Source organism: Protopterus annectens, chromosome 5.part0 (assembly GCF_019279795.1).
Source record: "Protopterus annectens isolate FY-2018-M chromosome 5.part0, PAN1.0, whole genome shotgun sequence".
NCBI classification, from domain to species: Eukaryota; Metazoa; Chordata; order Ceratodontiformes; family Protopteridae; genus Protopterus; species Protopterus annectens.
In genome coordinates this window covers 395,162,411-395,176,520 of record NC_056735.1, presented here as the reverse complement: position 1 = coordinate 395,176,520, position 14,110 = coordinate 395,162,411, and positions in this window count along the sequence as shown.

Here is a 14,110-nt window from a genome sequence, read left to right as displayed (position 1 = left end):
CTGAGACATATTTCCCTAGACTATATGAGGAGATACATTGTTGATCACTCTGAATATCTGTTTCAGGCAGGTATGTGACTTGCACTGAACAGCGTTCTACCTTCACCAAGGGTGATGCCACAGTATGAACAAAAGATGATTGACTTCAATAATTGGCTTAGTTTCTGGTATCTTTTCAGGGGGATTCAATATTTGTCAGCATAGCAGGACATGCTTAGCAAACAACAATGCATTGCAAAAGATGGTCTGCACCTGTCTCACCATGGTTGCAAAATATTGGCTAAAATTTTATTCATCCACTTAGAGCCTTTTTAGGCATAGCAAATAAAACCCAAAGAAATCAATGCTAGGATCCCGAACAAGAAACTCCACACAAAAGAAGCTCTCCTCAATCTGAAAAATATAGACATCTGTGCCATTACTGAGGCACGGTTTAAATCACAGACAGTACTCCGGCAGTGCAAGGCTTCAGTGCCTTCCGCAAATTTAGACCATCAGCTGCACAGACAAGGAAAAAAAGGGGTGGAGTCTCAGTCTACATTAGTAACAAGCATAACTCTAATTTGGTTAAATAGGATGATGCCCTGGAATTTATCCACATACAAAGCACCATAGACAAAGTCTCATACCATATCCTAGCAAGCTAAAGGTCACACTCTATGCTCCTAGAATCCCATAGCTCATACCTAGACCATCTGGAGGCATTCACAATTAAACCAAATACCCTCTTCATGGGAGACGTTAATTACCCCTCTATAGACTGGGAAACATACACTGCCTCATATTCGCAAGCACAGTGATTCCTGTACTTTATTAACAGTAAAAACAAAATGAAAACTACAGATACAAGAGGTTTGGGAGGTCACTCAGTGGGAGTTCTAGCTTTGCTGGAGTTTTCATTTTGTTTTTACTGATTGTTTTTTCAGTGACCTTCTCACTTATTGTTTTAGTTTGTTGTTTGGGATATTTTTGCTGTGACCCTAATGATAATAGACATCAGCTGGGTATAACAGCCCTGTGTTTCTTATGCTTAGTCAAACACTCTGCTTGTGCTGTGCTGATGAGGTCATAACAAGGCCAAAATATGCATATCCACATCTAGTGGGGTTAGGCTTTATTGGCCTGAAATTGTCAATTAAAATGACGAAACAAGTCATGGGCATTCAGAATCTCCAATAAGGCAAAACACCTGATGTTTATAAGGGTCATTTGCATATAACCCATGTGCCTCTGATGCAAGAGGTTTGGGAGGTCACTCAGTGGAAGTTCCAGTTTGCAGTGACCCTAATGATAATGGACATCAGCTAGGTATAACAGCCCTGTGTTTCTTATACTTAGTCAAACACTCTGCTTGTGCTGTGCTAACGAAGTCATAACAAGGCCGAAATATGCATGTCCACAGCTAGTGGGGTTTGGTTTTATTGGCCTGAAATTGTCCATTAAAGACGAAACAAGTCATGGGTTTTCAGAACTGCCAATTAGCTGAAATACCTGCTGTTCATAAGGGTCATTTGCATATATAGACAAAATTGCAAGCACCAAATGCAGTGTAAATCAACAAAATAAGGCTAATAAGTTAAATACATAAGTATTTATTTAATATAACAAACAACCCAGACCGGTTTCAGCCAACAGGCTTTCCTCAGTGGGAAATGAAAGTAATAGCAAATAAGAAGTGACATATATATATATATATATATATATATATATATATATATATATATATATATATAGCATGAGTCATCCAATAGGATTCTTCCCAAAGTGATCTTCCCAACATTCAAATTGTTTCCTGTATGGAAAATAAAAAGAGAATATAAAAGTTATACAATAAATCAACCACACAGTTACTGTCCATTGTAATTAGTAAAAATTAAAATAAATATATAATATTGTTATAAATGATCATTTAAACCAGGTGAAAACAAAGCACCCACTTTAATGATCCAATACTTCTCTTTTTTATTGAGAATAGAATGCCATCCTTGTTTATTGGATCTATCACCAAGAATTCTGTCTATGATGCTGAACTGGAATCTGGCTGAGTTGTGTTGTATACAATGCCTGGGATTCATGAAGCTCGGCACAAGGCCGGCGTTAGGCTTGCGCCGACCGTGCGGCATGTAGATGGCGCAGTAGCGCCAAATGCATATTAATGAAGGTGCACTGCCACCACAGCCATGTGCATAGGAAACGAGCGTGAGTGCATAGGGCGTGTCAAAGTGCTGCATGGAGGCATGGAAATGTCAGCTGTCGACGTGCAACCTAAAATGCTTGAATATAACAATTTGCCTGCAATAGTCATCATACCTGTCAGTGTCTGTGGATACTGAAACATATGCAAAGCATGCAAGACAGTTCTTGCGAACACAAAATTAAGAAGCAAACACAAATGCATGGTAGGGAATATCGAGTCTCCATCCCTCGAACAAATGACATTGAAAACCGTGTGCCCGTATTCTAACGCAGTGTAGATAGTTATACCAAGTGGAAGTGAAACGCATCATGTTAGCACACTGCCAATAGCTACGTCTAGCCCAATGGTCAGGGTTACCAGCTGTCCCACATTGTGAGGGATAGTACACAGCTGGGCAGTTGTGTCCATACCAAAACCATGATAAATGTAAATATCCAGCGACCTTATGACAGAATTATATCCCACATCGCATGTAATAGTCACATACAATAGGTATGTCCGTATGTAATATACCACATGACAAGAAATAGAATAAGCAAGAAAATGAAACAGAAGGAGCATATAAACTGCTACAACAATAAGCTAACATGTAGGCAGAAAACAAAAGTATTATCCGTAGTACTGACCGTGGGTATGTGTTGTCCTGTAAAATCAGATTTGTGTCCGGAATATATCCCATCCTGGACATATGAAAAGGTGGCACCCTACCAATGGTCAGAGCAGTCGGCCAAAATCCGCTCATATGCGGTCCAAGCCGTACTTGTCAGGATGTGTCACAGTTGAACGGGTATTACCCAGGTGTACCAACCATGTCATGAAAGTTAAGTATGGGTGTGTACCTATGTGCATGATGTACAGCATGTGGAAGGTGAAACATGCCAGGGTAGTCCACACAACCATACAGGTACCTGACATATGTAGTGTATGCAATGTGTTCCCTTGACCTTGTCATGGGCCATCAACCAAAGAAGTGATGGATGGAGTGTCAGGAATGTGTGTGTGTGGGGAGGGGGTGGGTAATGGTATAATCCAGAAAGGCAAGACTGTGTTGGATGCAGAATAGGTGAACTGGAGGTGTATGAGGGAGCAGCGGGTGAATCAGAAAGAAACACAAAGAACAAGTATACACATCTGCAATACAACCTGACAGGCCATACTGTAGAACACAATCACACAAACATATGAATATTAAAATGTGCAATACACATGTACAGAAATGTCACCGGAACATACCCACAGAATGGTCTGGATGGAACTGGCCCATCCAAATGCAACACACCTGGATGCATAATTGAATACCCATCATCCCCTCCACAGCACACAACCCGCCCCCATACCTGAACGCCCACCAAATCCAGCCATACTCGGCCTACTAGCTTGGCGCAGCCATATCTACACATAGTGACCACTACTCATATGTAGTAGGCAGTGTCACCCTAGGCAGTGTCAGGATTGCAAACTATGTATCCCTTGCATGTAAAACCCTAACACATTTTCGTGAATCCAAAAGAATGGATGGTATTGGTCTTGTTCAATTTTTGGATATCCCTCATGGGATAAGTAACCTGTGTAAAAATCAGACTGGGTATCACAACACGATGTCCAGTCCTGTAGACATCTGGACACAAGTTGAATGTGCAGTAGTGGTGCACGAGACTGTTCAGCCCTAGACGGTCATGCAGAACCTAGTACCCAGGATCAAACACCTGCCCATGATGCATGTCTCCCCACATGAATAATCGAGAGAATATATTGTACACATTCGCATTGTGGCACTTGTAAATAGGGTGATTAAGGCACTGACGTAAACAGGGTATCTCCTGACCCACTGTGTGAGGGACAGTCACTGTTTGGGTAGGTGTGTCCTGAACAAGAATGATACAATGGCAAATGTCCTGTGATTGTAGGAAATAACTATGTACCATACTTCATGTAACAGTTGCCTAAAGCAGTCATGTCTGGATATAAAATATGTAATTCGCACAAGAAACAGAATAAGCAACTAAAGTGCTAAAGGAATAGGCTCTCAGCTAGGAAAATATTGAATGTTCTAAACCCTGCACTGACCGTGGGTATGTGTTGGCCTAAACAATCTGGTGTCTCCAGAATATATCCCATCCTGTACATATGAAAATGTGGTAACCCTACCAATGGTCAGAGCATTCGCACAATAAATGGCCAGCCTCTTAATCACTCACAAAGCCAGTGACCTTTGGAGGAAAGGTGTTGAATGGGAATGACTAATGACAAGAATTAAGAGTAATAGACGCATTTAACTGCAAAAAATAAGTAGTAATACATATGTCTCCGAATCTGTCAACACGTTCCAAGTTAATAGTACTAATATTGTAGACGTGTCCGTGATTGTCCCTGATTTGTCATTGCCTTGTCCCTGTCACTCTTGAAATTAGTCCCCGAGTATAACAGAGGTCCTTACACATATGTACACCAACCAACTGTCACATTTGTTGACAGGACTATTGCATACCTGTAGTGAGTTCATAAGTGATGTCCAGAATAATATCCATCGTATATATGAATGAATGAAATAGTCAAATGTGAAGGGAACCCCCCCCCGTATCATGTAGTGGAACCACCCCCCACCCTATATTATGTAGTGCTGACCTAATAATGTGGTCAGAGGTGCCCAAACCCCTGCGTCTGTAAACACAGGTAGAATGTTAAAATCGGGACCAACTCTGTCCATGTGCTACATCTGACATTTGAACAGGTACAGGGCAGTTCCAGTCACCAGTCAGACAAGTCTAAACCTGGACCAGCACATGAACACCCTGAAAAACAAACACACGTATGTGCCAGGACTATAAGTGTTGGAGTTCTGAATATCCTTGGAGTGAGTAAACATGCAGCATGGGTCCAGAGCAGTAGGGAATAGGGAATGTCGCAAGTGTAGTACTGCAGTTTTCCCAGCAGGAGAATGGACGCCTGCTGTGTAAGTGAAGTGGTGAGGCATAAGTTAGGGTAGCTATGAACCATGGGTATACATATAAATGAGGCAGAACACAAATAGTGTAGTGGTTAGAGCAGCCGCCTAACGTAAAGGCATTTCCGGTTCAAATACGACGTATAGCACATATCAATTTTTTGTGTAATGAATGCCTCTGTGCTGTAAAGCCAACATTTAAACATGTAAAGGTGAATGCGTATTTCGCATGGGGCTGTTAACCGGATTCCATCAATCAAAGTGGTACTGTCATAAGGAATAATACACATGTAAGCACAAAGAAGTGGCAGTAAACATAGATAACTCACAATAAGGAGATGCAAGTGCGCCTGCGCGGTAGTAAGCGGCTTTTAGCATAGCAAATGTATGTTGTTTTGTACAGATGTAACTTGTATATATATATATATATATATATGTATATAGATATATTTTTATATATAAATATATATATATATATATATATATATATATATATATATATATGTATATAGATATATTTTTATATATAAATATATATATATATATATATATATATATATATATATATATATATATATAGATGTGTGCATAGATAAATATCCACAGACATAAAAGAAATATATATAATGAATGCCGAAAGACAAAAGCATACATAAGGGTTGCGAAGGGAATCTTGAGCAACTAAGGTATTATAAAGTGCTTGCAGCATATGTCAGATAAAGCTGCACAAGAGTGAGTAGAGCACCACTATTCACACCAGAGGCAGGGTTATACCAGTGGCCATAATATCGTTGAAGTGCTATGTCAACATTATACACAGATGGAATGTAGTTCATGTTGTGACCACCTACACTTGTAACCCGCAGATTGTTCGTAATCCATAACACCAGGAAAGGTATGTGCAGTTATAAATGGAGGGAGACCCTGTGAATACACGAGGTGATACAAAATGTGTGTAGGGCCCCAATGTTCTGGAGAGGGCAATGTGTAAAGGTGTGTCATGGCTGCGATATCAGGTGGATAATGGCTGTTACGCGTAGAAACTCAACATGGGTGGGCTGGAGAAACTATGGCTATGTGATTATGGACACAGGAGTGCCAGGATTGGTTGCACCAGTTGCAATGGAGCGGCCCGTGTAGGTCAGCTAGTACATAGGTGCGATTCCCAGCTAGAGCGTCTTCTGCGTGGAGACATGCGTGAATGGGCATACTGTCGTTGGAGGTTGTGCATCAGGGCTGGCATCTCAGCATGTAAAACCTATCTGCCAACCATTAGGAGACCGGAGTTCTGCTGTGGCGACCCCAAACCGGGAAAAGCCGAAAGACACAACTACATGCAGACATCAATATGTTGACGTACATTCTCTGTAACACAAGCATTCCATTTATTAACATAAATAATATGAATGTGCACAGAAACAAATATAGTAGCAGGAATAATAGGCTGTGCAGATGAGAAATAGGTCAAATGACACTGTATCACATCACAATTATCAGCGGTGCTCCAGACATGAAAAAAGTGCAACATCTGTCCGCTGTATAACGTGCTGTATACTGATTACAAGTTAACCGGAGTGAAGTGTCAGTGTCATAATGACTAAGGCAATAGTATGTTGTATGTAGGTATTTGTCATGAGTGCTGTAGAGGGGTGCCAGGTAGGTGAATCATGGGTATGCAATAATGGGCTTAAGTGTGCAGGTGCTGGTTGGCAGAGATGTAGTAGACCCGCCCAGTGGAAGCCATTAATATTCCTATGTGGGCATAGCAGATGCCTATACCTCCCAAACCTGAAGAGCACATCTACTGGATAGTCTGTAAACCATTATGGGAAGACATAGGGACTATATCAGTGCCGTGTACCCGATTATCATGGACGTCCATATTTATGAATCAGAATGTAACAAAGTCCAACTAAACACTTCCAGAACTAGTGATATTAGGTGGACAGGTGGCGGAATACAGGTAATGACTGATGACAACATGTATGAGTCATAAACAGCATGTACCTCGACAAACGTGAATGAACACATATGCCCTGTGACTGTCAATGTGTCTGGTTGATAGAACCAATCATCTAAATGTGTCCCTCAGGGTGTTATGCAGTGTCCCTGATACAGTGTTCATTCTCCCCCATTGGTATGTGAGGTCTGCTAGTGACGGAAAGTGCATATTTCGCTGACCACCTTAGGTAGATGATAGCATAATAGATTTGGATTACCACCTGTTCGCCTTTGTGAGGGACACACCACTGTGGGCAGTTGTGTTTTGCAAAATGAATGTTATGGCACATGGCCTGTGAGTTCGGGAAAGGAGGTCATATATTGTGTGTAGTGGTGTCATAAAATGATTTTGTTGTATCAGAAACAGCTACAACTTATAGGAAACAGTATTAGCAACTATAATGCTACAAGAATATCCTTAACGTATGCAAACCGGTGAAGTAGTCAGTTTACTTCTGGCTGTGGGTATGTGTTGCCTTGCCAAATGTGATAGCCCTACATATAGGTCCTATAGGGCTGCCACCATTCTGAATGGCCAAAGTGGGACCAGCTCTGTAGAAATGTCAGATGTACCACGGCAGAACATACCTACAGCCATGCATAGTACAGAAATATACATATTAGCACAAATCAAAGCTTAGTCTAGCAGCAGTCAAGTTGCTTATGCTACTTCATATAACATATCAATGTGTCATGTATACAAGAACCGTTACATGCAACTATTACAGACACATAGAATATAAGAATGTCCTCTAATCAGGACAGGTGCAATGGCTAGAGTATTGTCACATGACACATATGCCTAATGAGGGACTGTCCCATGCAAAGTTGGAAAGGCATTACTCCTACAGTCTCCCGTCGTCCAATCTAAAAGGTAGAAAACCTACATTAGGTATGCGGTAGCATGACCCGGCAGAGAGCTGCGTTAACCAAATAGCATTCACATGTCAGCATTGCACAGTATCGGTTCCCATGTATCAGCCAGATGGGAGCAGATTGTATGAGGAACACGCATATAATAAGATTAAATCACTGGACAGGCCACCGAGTTCGTACAGTCAAACGCCTGTCATCGCCTAATGGTTAGACATACCCAATACTGTAATCATGTAGTCCAATGTAATACACATCACAAGGGATCGCGCACACCCAGCGTGAGTGACAAATGTAAGCACAAATGTCAGTGAGCAAGCGGGTGTAAGCGTGTTTGTCTACCAGTATGCCAGTGGTGCACTGTTAAAGAAATGTGGAGTCTAAATGAGTATAAGGAGCTGTAACCAGAGGTCAGCAGTGCTTAACACCATGCAAACCCATGCACAACCATTCCCACCTGCTGGAATGTGCCTTACTCACTCTGTATCCAAAGGCGTCGTTCTGTCTGCAAACAAAGAACCATCCTTTGCACGTGTTGGTAGCAATACCCTGCACACACAGCAATACCCTGCGCATACAGCTCATGTGAATTACCAATACACCATGGCATATGTACAGACAATAGACCACACACATACCATACAGCACAGTCATCCAACAGTATAGCAATGTACTGGCAGATATGTCCGGACCACTGGTGTTTGCAGACCTGGCCATCCTATGTTTCACTGTGTGAGCATGCCCATTATGACTGTTATGCATGTTGTCGACTGACATTACCGTCATACCGTCATGTGTTTGAGCATGCCAAGTATGGTCAGCTGGATCACATGTGTCACATGCCCAGATAGTCAGTACTGTGGTTCCGGCCCTTGCGTTCTACACTGACAGGTGGCATGCTGTGTCTGCAGGGTAGCTAATGGTCATGTGGCATTGACGGTTGCTACATTTCTGCACAGCGTGGGGGGACATCCAACCACATCCACAGTCCTACACAACACTGGGGGTGGCACACATGACTCTTACATGTGTATGTTGGAAGGGGGGCACAGCTGACAGTTGTACACATGTGCCACTACTGTACTGGTATGCCAGGTACTCCATTTCAGTGTGTGGACCTACCTAAATTGCTGGTTGGAGGCATAACAGTGTACATCAGATCCTAGCTTTAATTACCAGCATAGTGGTGTTGGACATCCTAGCCTTCACAACCTACATCCAACTGCCTGGCCTGCTGTAGTCTGTGTGTGTCTGTGGGGGTTGGGGTCATTCATTGGGCATATCCAGAGGCCATTGTATATCATTTGTCTGTATTGGTCTACACCTGTCCAGCTGTATGGAACTTGTGTGGGCTGTATAGACACACATGATGTTCAATAACTGAAAAAAGAACACAATCTGCCAGGTAAAGCACTCTTATTCAAAAGTCAGAGTCATGTACAAAAAGAAAATAAAGAGTGCACCATCAGCTGAAATACGAACTTGTCAGCAAATAACTCCAATTAGCAGTCTATTGAGAAAGGTTTCGTTTATTCCAAATAAACAGGAGCTGCAGCAAGTCATAAAAGTTAGCGCTTTCGCGTTGACACCCAACGCTTCTTCAGACATAGAAACTAAATAAATCTAACTTCTTTTAAACACATGCTCACATGATGTCATAATTGATTTGATCTAATTTAAAGAGACAAGCATTCATAGAAAAAGGTTACTATTTAAAACCTTATATTATTGACATCAAGTGCTAAAAACATTGCAAACATTAAAAACATTAAAACATTTAAATAAATAAATTCTAATGATTTAAAGGTCTGGAAGCTAAGAAAGGCTTGATGGAAAGTCTTTCATTGAGTCCAAACCTATTTGCCTGTAATTTCACAATCCATTTACCCTCTTGCTCTTCTACTCTATTTTGACATTGCCTAGCCTATTACCTGTCTTCACCAACTCAAGAACATGAAACTTGAAGGTATGGTTATCACCAACCTCAGCAACATGCCTAGCTAATGCATTCAACGCATTACTCCTAGATATTGCGTATATGTGTTCTCTAATCCGTTCTCTCAGGGATCTGGTGGTCATGCCCACATAAAACATCCTGCAGGACTGGCACTCAGCCAAATAAACCAGATTCCTTGACCTACAAGTTGCACAATGTTTAAAATCATAGCTTCTTTGTGTAGCAGGATGTAAGAACACATGGGTGTTGGCTATATATCTGCACTGATTGCAAGATAAACAAGCAAAAGTGCCAACCCTTGAACATGTACTGTCATTAGTACGGACTCTATCATAACAAAGTAGCCTATTCAATGACATCAGCTATTTGTGTTTAATCAGAACTCTGTTTTTCTTGACTCACTACTATTCTATAATAGATTTGTGGACGATGTCATTTTATTGTGGGGAGGAACAACTGAACATCTCTTAGAATTTGTACATTATCTTAATGGAACAACTGATTTTTTGAGTTTTGATTCTACTTACTCTCTTGAACACATAGACTTTCTAGATGTGAATATAGTTAGAACAGGTCATGGTTTTGAGACAGAACTGTTCAGGAAGAGTTGTTGGAGGAATAATCTACTTCATAGAAACAGCATGCATCCCCAGCATATATATAGGAACATTGTTCAGAATCAGGTCACCAGAGTTTCTAGATTAACTTCCACTGACACTGCCTTTCAACGACACATGAAAGATCTATCAGACAATTTTATAACAAGGGGATACAACAGGAACTCTGTATTCACAGCTGTTTCTGAAGGAGATCTAAGGAGGGACAACATAGCGATGCCCACTATCAAGAAGCACGACATTCCCTGTACATCTACCCGATATACACCTAAGGTTCGGACTAACAGGATAACTATTCCATACACCAACAAGAATAAATATGTCATGGACATTTTTCATAAACATTGGAACCTCCTTATGATCGATGAGAACATTAGATCTCTAGTAGATGACAAACCTAGAGTAGCCTATAAGAACATGATGTCATTGAATAGGCTACTTTGTTATGATAGAGTCCGTACTAATGACAGTACATGTTCAAGGGTTGGCACTTTTGCTTGTTTATCTTGCAATCAGTGCAGATATATAGCCAACACCCATGTGTTCTTACATCCTGCTACACAAAGAAGCTATGATTTTAAACATTGTGCAACTTGTAGGTCAAGGAATCTGGTTTATTTGGCTGAGTGCCAGTCCTGCAGGATGTTTTATGTGGGCATGACCACCAGATCCCTGAGAGAACGGATTAGAGAACACATATGCAATATCTAGGAGTAATGCGTTGAATGCATTAGCTAGGCATGTTGCTGAGGTTGGTGATAACCATACCTTCAAGTTTCATGTTCTTGAGTTGGTGAAGACAGGTAATAGGCTAGGCAATGTCAAAAATAGAGTAGAAGAGCAAGAGGGTAAATGGATTGTGAAATTACAGGCAAATAGGTTTGGACTCAATGAAAGACTTTCCATCAAGCCTTTTAGCTTCCAGACCTTTAAATCATTAGAACATATGCATTTAAATGTTTTTTATGTTTTAATGTTTGCAATGTTTTTAGCACTTGATGTCAATAATATAAGGTTTTAAATAGTAACCTTTTTTCTATGAATGCTTGTCTCTTTAAATTAGATCAAATCAATTATGACATCATGTGAGCATGTGTTTAAAAGAAGTTAGATTTATTTAGTTTCTATGTCTGAAGAAGCGTTGGGTGTCAACGCGAAAGCGCTAACTTTTATGACTTGCTGCAGCTCCTGTTTATTTGGAATAAACGAAACCTTTCTCAATAGACTGCTAATTGGAGTTATTTGCTGACAAGTTCGTATTTCAGCTGATGGTGCACTCTTTATTTTCTTTTTGTACACATGATGTTCAGCCCATAACCTGCAGTGGGTTAGGACACCCTGTGTACTACTGGCTACTATTGTGACCCCGCTATGTGCTACAGATGTCATGGTGCCAGTAAGGATGTGTACCGTCTGCTGCCCTAACAGCCGGCCACCAAATTCCCTTGTATGCTCACATCCATACCATAGCAACGGGTAAATACACATTCTAATACAACTGCCAATTGTTAGGTCAATTGCCTTACCTTGGGGGTGTTCCAGACCTGAGGACAGTGCTGGAGGGTTGCCTATGTCAGATGCACACAGTGCACTTCTTATACATGGCTGAGCACAGGTAGTGTCATGTTTGTCATCCATTGTACTGTGTGCGAGTCAGAGAGGGTGAAATCCCTGGGTACCTACTGTGTCAGTGCATATGCCTTGTGTTGCCTCTTTGCCAAGGGAAGGTCATACTGTGCACGGCCCTTTCGCCTACTGGGCCCAGCTCAGGTAGTTCCTCCTCCAAGTCACACTGTGCCTGTACAGGCCTTGGCATTGGTGGTGGACCATGTGGCCCTGCCCCATGCTGTTCCTGCTGCAACTGTTACTGCAGGATCAGATTGTGTAGCATAGCAAATGCCATAACAATTTGTGAGCATGTAGCTAGGGAATACTGCAGGGCTCCACCGGATGTGTCCAGATACCAGAACCGTGACCTGAGCATCCCAAACACATTGCTCAATTATATGTCTTGCCTGTGCATCTGCCTCATTACGGTGTGATTGTTCAGCTGTGTGTGCATTGCTGATGGGTGTCATCAGCCACGACTCCAGTAGTTACCCAGCATCCCCCACTAGGAGACTGTAGGGGGTGTCCATACTGGCAAAGGTGTGGTACAGCTGCATCAGATGCCATATATCAGAATCATCATAGCTTTCAGGGCAGACAGCACACACATTCAGTTTAATGCCCTGGCCATCGCATATGGCCTAGCTGTTGGAGGGTATGACCCTGCAGTTAATGTAGGCCCTACCCCGCTCACCGGGTGGTGCTTTGATGCATATGTGCATGCAGGCTATAGCACCCAGTACCCCAGGGTAGTCAGCCATGTGGTGGAAGAGATGCAGATTGCTGGTCTACAAATCACATGTGTTGAGGACATGTACGTGCTCACTAGCACGTGTTGACATGGTGTCTGTGAACTGGTGCAATACTCTAGATGCAGATGCCTGTGAGATCCCCATGATATCCCCAGTTGTGCTTTGGGTGGTACCCGTGGTTAGTATACCTAGGCCAACACACACCGTGGTATCTGCTGTGATAGGTTTCCCTCAGCCTGTTTGATGTGTCAGGTGTGGCCGGCACAGGTCAACAAGCCGCTGTAGGAGGTCTCTGTCCACCCCATAGCGCTCCACTAACCCCCAGCTCATGTAGCCCCTGGTAAGTCACCCTGGGTCTGTAAAGTCTTATGTCACACCACTAAGGGTTGTTCGGCAGCCTACACATCCTCACCACCCTCAGCCCCCTGCACATGTTGGTCTATGTTGCCTGCTGCAGCCCTTCTCATTTGGTTGGACTGTGTTGTGAAATGTCCCTGCATGTATACACTGGTGGTGTAGAGTGTGGAAGAAACCTGTGTGTATGGTGCTTGCTCACATTACTGTAGTGTTCTGGTGCGGGCTGGCCATGTAATCTGCTGATTGTGCTGATCATCACCTGTTTGTGCAGCCTGTTCACCTTGACTACCCCACTACTGCTTTTGTCCTCCCAATGTCACCAGGCAGGTATAGACACACCCCTAGCTTAGGCGTGCTAAGGCAGGAACAATTCCAAGGCACAGGTCTCCAATGTACGTACAGTATGCCTGACCCCCCTCCCATGCTTTCATCTATATTCGAGCCCTGAACCCGGCTATCTACACACATACACTCCTGGGATCTGCATCACACCCTGGGGATAAACGGGATTCACTATTGTCAACCTCATCTACGTAGTATAGTCTTCTAATGCATAATTATGTGACCCATACCGACCCTCCAAATTAATAACCACTGCTTACTGTCGCTCAGATCCATATACAACTGGTTAAAGGTGCCTTACTGTCACCATATTCGATGTCCCTTGGTCTTCCCAGCAACAAAATAACCGGTGTCTACATGACTAGAACCCTGCACACCACGGACAATGTGCTTTATCACTACGCCATGGCAGATATACATACATCTGAAGTGATCACGTACAGATCATCCAGCACAAACATT